Below are 7647 nucleotides of genomic sequence, written 5' to 3' on the forward strand. Positions count from 1 at the left end.
TCAGTTATAACAAATGTACCACTTTGGTGGCGGATGTTGATAATTGGAGAGGTAATGCATGTGTGGAGTTAGGGGGCATATGAGAAATTGCTGTGAGCCTAAAACAACTGCTCTAAAAAATAATGTTTCAAACAAATATTATACACACACATATTTATATTTATATACCGCTCTGTGTTGGATCTGTGCTTATAGATCCTCATTTGTTACTCGTGGTTACAAGATGGCTTCTAAACGTCCAGGCATTTCCCCCTTCCAGGTTGGAGGAATTTGAAACTGCTATTCCAAGTTCCAAGAAAGCAAAAGCCTCCTCAGAAACCCCCAGTTTGTGTCTCATTGGCTAGAACTATGTCACATGGCCAAACTAGCTGCAAGGAAGCTAAAGAAGTGAATGTTTTTAGCTGGACTCATTGCTACTCTGAACAAATCAGGTTTCTTGTGCTAAGGAAAAGGTGGATGCACTTTGCGTATGCAACAGCAGTCCCTGCCATAAGAGGGATCTGGAGAGTTTCTCTAATCATCTTAGACTTAATGAAACCCAACAACTGAAAACATTGAACTTTGACAAGTATAAAAGAGCTAAGGAAGAAAAGCACACAAATTTTCCAGAAGCTACTACATTTATAAATCTGACTAGAGGCTAATAAGATAGAACTGTTTGTTGACTAAGCACTTGAAATCAATTTTTGTTGATTATAATGAATGATATTTTTGTAAACAATTTACAACTAAATTTGAATATAATGAGCTTTTCTGATGATGATCATAATAATATTGAGCTAGCATTTGACCATAAAAGGGCACTTATGAGTTCAATGGCAAGGAAAACATTTGAAGAGAAAAGACTAAAGAGAAAAAACTGTTTTGAGTCCTAGTTTTCTGTGAACAATTTTCCAAATGGCATCACTAACTAATTTAACCATCTTCCTGCAAGGAATATATAAATAATCATTTTCAGTCTGTTGATTAGAGAGGAGTCCGTTGAATCACAGAGACCACAGATACTGTCAGCCTGTCTAGAGGCAATGAATCATCCCACCAGTCATTCATTTTGAGGCTTTATGAAATGTGTCCCTAGAAATGGAATGGGATAGGATAGGATAGAAATGCATTATTTGTGATAAGGGTGGTATTGTTCTAAGAAGCTTCTGTTTCAGTTGTATATGAATGTGTGTACTGAGCACAATGTCGGATGAATTTATTTCTGTGGGTTGTGGTCAAAAAAGTTTGAAAAACCATTGTCTTGGCAGTTTCAGAACACCCAAAAGCAGCCACTAGCATAGGTCACCAAAAAGAAAACCTGGCCTTAAAAACAGCACAAGAACTCAAAACGAGAAAAGAACCCAAGAATTAAAGTCAAATGTGGAATAATGAGCCTTCAGACCTGTGGAATGCATAGGAAACAGGAATAGTAATAACAGATAACTAAAAAGTGGCAAATCTTTATCCTGTTATAATGATCTTAATGCATGGTGAGTTGGAGAAGATAAGACACTTGAGAACAAGAAAAAAAACCAAGTGGCACCAAAGAAGAGAACAATACCAATGTGAAAGGACTTCTGAAAAGTCTGAAGACTGTGATTTGAGCAGCCACCTATGGGAGGTGCCACCCTAGAGAGAAAGGATCAGCAGTTAGACAAGATTATGCTAGCAAAAGTTGCATGTGATTAGTCATGTCCAAATTCTTTAGTTTGTATATAATTCAAAGTTCCTCTCAACGTCTTCAAACTAGAACCTTATTAAATATATGTCCCATTACTCCTGTTGACTCAATTTCCCCAATTAAGGTAGTACAGTCTTAGTTTTACAATTTGAGCTTAAAATTGTTTTACTAATAACTTGCCCATTTTTAGACACTAGTCATGCTGTCCTTGAAAATTTTCTTGCCCATTATAGCTCATCATAATATTCTTTTCTAAATTCATAGCATTTTTTAGGTTTGCCAGATATTTACTCATAATTGGACTGCCTTTTGTGTATTTGTTGCGGCATTATTTGTGTTTTTTTTTTTTTTTTACTTTCCTACCAGTTATATTGTAAATTTCCTGAAGGCAGGGAATATAAGTTATACTATCTTTTCACTGTTCCAGAATGGCTTCTTCTATAGTAGAAACTCGAATAATTGTTTATTTCATTAACAAGCCCATTCAACAAATGTTTATTGAGCTCCTCCTGTGTGTTAGGCATTTCTCTTGGCATTGAGGGTATAGTAATGATATCTAGCTGTCATGAAGTTCATGTTCTAGTACAAGGAGCCAGAAATAAAGATATAGGAAAAGAAGTGTATAGAATATAATATATTTCTTTTAATTAATTTATTTAAGTAATCTCAGCACCCAAGCGTGGGTCTCGAACTCATGACCCTAAGGTCAAGAGTCACATGCTCCACTGACTGAGCCAGCCAGGTGCCCCTAGAATAGAATATAGTTCTGTGGTGTTAAATACTTTGAAGAAAAATAAAGCAGGTGAAGGGAACAGATAATAATGGGAGTGGGGGGGTGCTCTCTTTTAAATAGTATAGTCTGGGAAGACTTCTTTTAATCTGAATTTTGAGAAAAGCCCCAAATGAAGTAAAGTGGTTCTGTTTTGGCTATTTCATATTTTAGGTGAGTTAAAAAGCTAGACAATTGAGTGTGGGAACATTCTAATAAGCAAAATTAGAGAACTAAATTAAAATAGTTGCATTAAGCCATCAAAAAATGAAATCTTGCCATTTGCAAGATGTGGATGGAACTAGAGGGTATTATGCTAAGCAAAATAAGTCAATCAGAGAAAGACAAGTATCATATGATCTCACTGATATGAGGAATTTGAGAAACAAGACAGAGGATTATAGGGGAAGGGAAGGAAAAATCAAACAAGACAAAACCAGAGAGGGAGACAAACCATAAGAGACTCTTAATCTCAGGAAACAAACTGAGGGTTGCTGGAGTGGAGGGGGATGGGAGGGATGGGGTGGCTGTGTGATGGACACTGGGGAGGGTATGTACTGTGGTGAGCACTGTGAGTTGTGTGAAACTGATGAATCACAGTCCTGTACCCCTGAAACAAATAATACATTATGTGTTAATTATAATAAAATAAAATAAAATAGTTGCATTAAGAAAGGCAAGGGGATTTTGGTTCAAAAGAATACCTGGAGATATACAATTGAAAAGTATGACAGGCTCAAGATTGATTTGAATCCCCAAATGTATGAATTGAAGATGTGTCAGACCACATAATTCTCTTACATGGATGTGATAAGAAGAAAGACATTACCTGGGGGAAGGACAAGCCAGTGTAGTACTTTGATAATCCTGAAAAATATGTCCTTGGAACACAAATGACCTTTATTGGCATTAAGAAGGTAGAAATGACAGGCTTTATAACTTATCTCAAAAAAGAGCTAACATTAATTACTGTCCACTGCCTTTTTTGTTAAAAGATGGAAATCTCTCATAATTTTTAAAGTATGTGTCTCATATTTAAATTGATCTCATAGACAAAGTTAGATTTGCTTAGTAATACCCAAGTTTTCAGCAAAGGCAGCTATTTCCATATGGAAACCTAGAAGGAATTAAAATATAAAAAAAATATATGTAGTTATTAAATATACCAGGGGACTCTACTTTATTGTCTCATAACAGAGTAAGACTAACCTGCATTTGAATTATACACATTAGCCAGAATTTCTCATCCTGTGTCAATACACGTGCTAATATTGGTCCACTGAAATAAAAGATAGGAATGTACACTTAAAAATTGATGAATAAATGTCCAAGTGGAGGTTCAGGTAGACCATTGGATATGCAATTCTGGACGTATGAAATGAGGTTGAGAGTGGAGATAAAAACCTGAGAATTATAAACATATTAATGTTATTTAAAGCTATTAGATTCTTTGAGATCAGTCTAAATCAGTCTAATCTAATAAGATATAATGTGAGCCACAAATGTGAGCCACATATATAATTTTAAATATTCTACTAGCCACATTAATAATGGTAAAAAGAAATACATGAAATTACTTTTAGTAAAATATTTTATTTGACTCAGTTGATCCAAAATAGTATTTCAACATGTACTCAACATAAACATTATTAATGAGATATTTACATTCTTTTATTATATTAAGTCTTCAAAATCAGTATGTAATTTTACCTTATCACACTTCTCAATTAGAACTGGTCACATTTCTTTTTTGTCTTCAAATTTTTATTTAAATTCTAGTCAGTTAATATATAGTGTAATATTGGTTTCAGGAGTAGAATTTAGTGATTCCTTGGTACAACTAAATTTGATAATACTACTTATCCCCTCTAGGCAAAGAAACTATATTCTGAAAAAATAAAGACATTTCAGTTATTTGTTTAACCTCAACATTTTTAGGTTTTATATTTAGTCCTCAGACTTCTCTAAGTATACCTGCACTATACAACACAATAGCCATGACTCACATGTGGCTACTGATCACTTGAAATGTGTTCCAGAACAATAATCAGAAGCTCCTTCAGAAGCTGGATGAAATTTCCTTCTCAGGCATTGCTTTTTAAATGAGAGTAGGGGGTGGGTGTGAGGGCCAGTCAGGCATAGAGCAATTTTCATGTATAATCCAATTTACATAGCCATTCAAAATCCAGAATTTATGTATAGGTGTGTGTGTGTATATATATATATATATATACACACACACACAGAAAAACGTCTAGAAGTATACCCACCAAACTGAAGACATTCCTAAAGAGACAGGTGTGTGCAAGTATGGACATACAAAGATTTTCATTATTTTGTACTATTTGGTCTTTTACAATGAAAATTTATTCATTGTAAAATGTATTACCTGCATAATTAAAAAGAATATAGAGAAAGTAGAATATTATTCATCTCAATGTAGCTAAGTAAGCCTGGTTATTGAAAATTCTATGTATATAACATTTAGACCAAAACAAAAAAATATTTTATTTTAAAATATGAATATCTTCTTCAGATACTATGAAAACCTAGATATAAAAATCTCATTTATTTGGCTAATTGTGGTCCATTTACCCCCAGGCAAAAAAAAAAATTCTGGCTCAAAGTAAAAGAATAAGTGAAGAATCTTCCTTATCCACTCTTCACCAGTTCTAAGAAAGGTGAGTGGGCAGCATTAAATTTCACTGCAGCTAATGAGTCTTTCCTAGAAGGTGGGTGATTTTTTTCCCCCTTCAGTTAAACTTCTGTTTCTCAGAATTGCAGATAATGCAGCAATAACTTATCAGAATCAGAGTATGTTCTACCAGCACTCATCATGAGGTAGATAAGCCCTCAACTACCCATAGGGAAGTTTATTTCCCCTTTCTCATCCAGCTTCCACTTCACTGCTATTACATATGGGTCATTTAATTAAGTCCTACCTTGTGTAATTTCTAGAGGGAACATGGCCCAGGGATATCATAGGGAGTCCAAATAAATGGGTTGTTAGAGTTGGCATTTGTCTTTTATTTTGGCTGCCTAGTATCTCAATCCTTTTTTGTGGCTGTGGCTTATTACACAAGAGGAGAGTTACCTCTGGCAGAGAATCACAATATTAGCAGGCTTGGAGCTTATCTTTGCATAATTGGATTTCTTATTGCCAGGTATTAGCTCTTCCAGTCTTTCCTGTAGCTACCGCCCAGGAACGTACTCTTGGTTCCACCAAGCAGATACAGCTACACCAGATTTTGATTCAGGGGTTAGTGATGGAAGAAGCAGAAGTGGGGTTGGGGGCAGCAATGTTGAAATATTGGCATTAAAAACAGCAATGAAGCAGGTAGTGCAGTTATTGCAGGAAAGACAAACTCCTAGCACAGAATTGGCAGTGGTTGAAGCTGTGGCATCTGCTGGCCCATGGCAGCAGGTGTGGCTCTCGTGGTGTTGATTTTTCATCAGACCAGTTCTGCAGAATAATTTGCACATTGGTCTGAAGCTGAGCCCGAACTCTGGTTTTTCAGCTTTCATTGATTCTGTGAAATTCTTGATATCCCATCAATAAATCTTTTCCATTGTCATGCTTAAGCAGTGAGAGTCAGCTTCTGTTGTATGCAAGTAAGAACCCTGTTATAATTACACAAGAGTAGAGTTACCTCTGGCAGATGTAGTCCCAGTAATCTGCCGAGGACAAGGAAAAACTAAGTCTTCAAGGGAGGAGGAAAGATGGTGGAGGAGTAGGGGACCCTATTTCAACTGGTCCCCGGAATTGAGCTGGATATCTACCAGACCACTCTGAGCATCCACGAAACCAGCCTGAGATGTAAGAAGATCTGGATCTCTACAAACAGAATATCGCAGGCAGTTGGTTTTGAGGTATGAAGCGGAGAGCCGTGATTCTGCGGGCAGATATCGGAGGATAAACGGCAGCAGGAGGGTGCCTGGCCGTGGGGATCCTGCACCGCCGGTGAGTGACAGACTCACACACTGCGGACGGGGCACAGACTCGCAGACCGGTAGCGTCGGGAAAGGACTTTAGGGCAGCCCCTGGGGTGGAAAACCAGACCGATGGGTCGCGTACACGCTAACCGCAGCCCCCCAGACAGAAACCCGGAGCAACAGTCGCACGCACGCGAACTGCAGCCTCCAAGACAGAAACCCGGTGCACGGGGTCGTGCCGTGAACTGCAACCCCCAGGGTGGAAACCCCGAGTGGCGGAGTCGTGCGCACAGGAACTGCAGTCCCCGGGACAGAACCCCAAGCGGCAGAGTCACGCACGCGCGAGACCTGGGAGCAGCTGGCGGTTTTAGAAGCACAAAGGGCAGAGACGTGCCCGACCTGGAGGCAGGACTGGGAGCACTGCGGAGGGGCGCACAACCCAGGACGCTGCAGTTTATAGCAGCACGGACAGAAATGGAGAGTGTGGCCTGGAGAGCGCACTGAAGAACAGACTGCGGTCTCTCTGCTCTGAGGCAGAGGGTTGGAAACGGTCTCTTCTGCTCTGACTCGCGGAAGAGACGCGGAAAGCCACCAGGGAAAGGCGCCAGAGAACAGAAGTCCCAAAGACTGATTCCCACTGAGCCCATCCCCTGCCACAGGGGCGCAGGGCAACTCCGCCCAAACAGGGTTGCCTGAGTAACAGCGCGGCAGGCCCCTCCCGCAGAAGACAGGCTGGGAAAATAAAAGGCCAGCAACCCTAAGGTCCCAAGAAAACAGGTGTATCTTGCTTGGGTTCTGGTCAATAATTTGGACTCTCTACATTCCCTCAAACACCCATCAACAGAATGACTAGGAGGAGGAGCCCCCAAAACAGAAAAGACTCAGAGATTATGACTTATGCCGCAGATTTACAAATAGATGCAGATATAACCAAGATGTCGGAGATGGAATTCAGGCTAGCAATTGTGACAACAATGGCTAGAATGGAGAAATCAATTAATGGCAACATAGAGTCTCTGAGGGCAGAAATAAAAGGTGAATTGGCAGAACTTAAAAATGCTATCAATGAGATCCAATCCAATCTAGATAATCTAACAGCTAGGGTAACTGAGACAGAAGAACGAATAAGCGACCTGGAAGACAATATAATAGATGAAAAGAGGAGGCCAGGGAAAAACAACTCAGAATCCATGAAAATAGAATCAGAGAAATAAGTGACACCATGAGGCGTTCCAATGTCAGAATAATTGGAATCCCGGAGGGAGTGGAGAGAGAGAGAGAG

This window comes from Halichoerus grypus, chromosome 8, assembly GCF_964656455.1.
Source record: "Halichoerus grypus chromosome 8, mHalGry1.hap1.1, whole genome shotgun sequence".
Lineage (NCBI taxonomy): Eukaryota > Metazoa > Chordata > Mammalia > Carnivora > Phocidae > Halichoerus > Halichoerus grypus.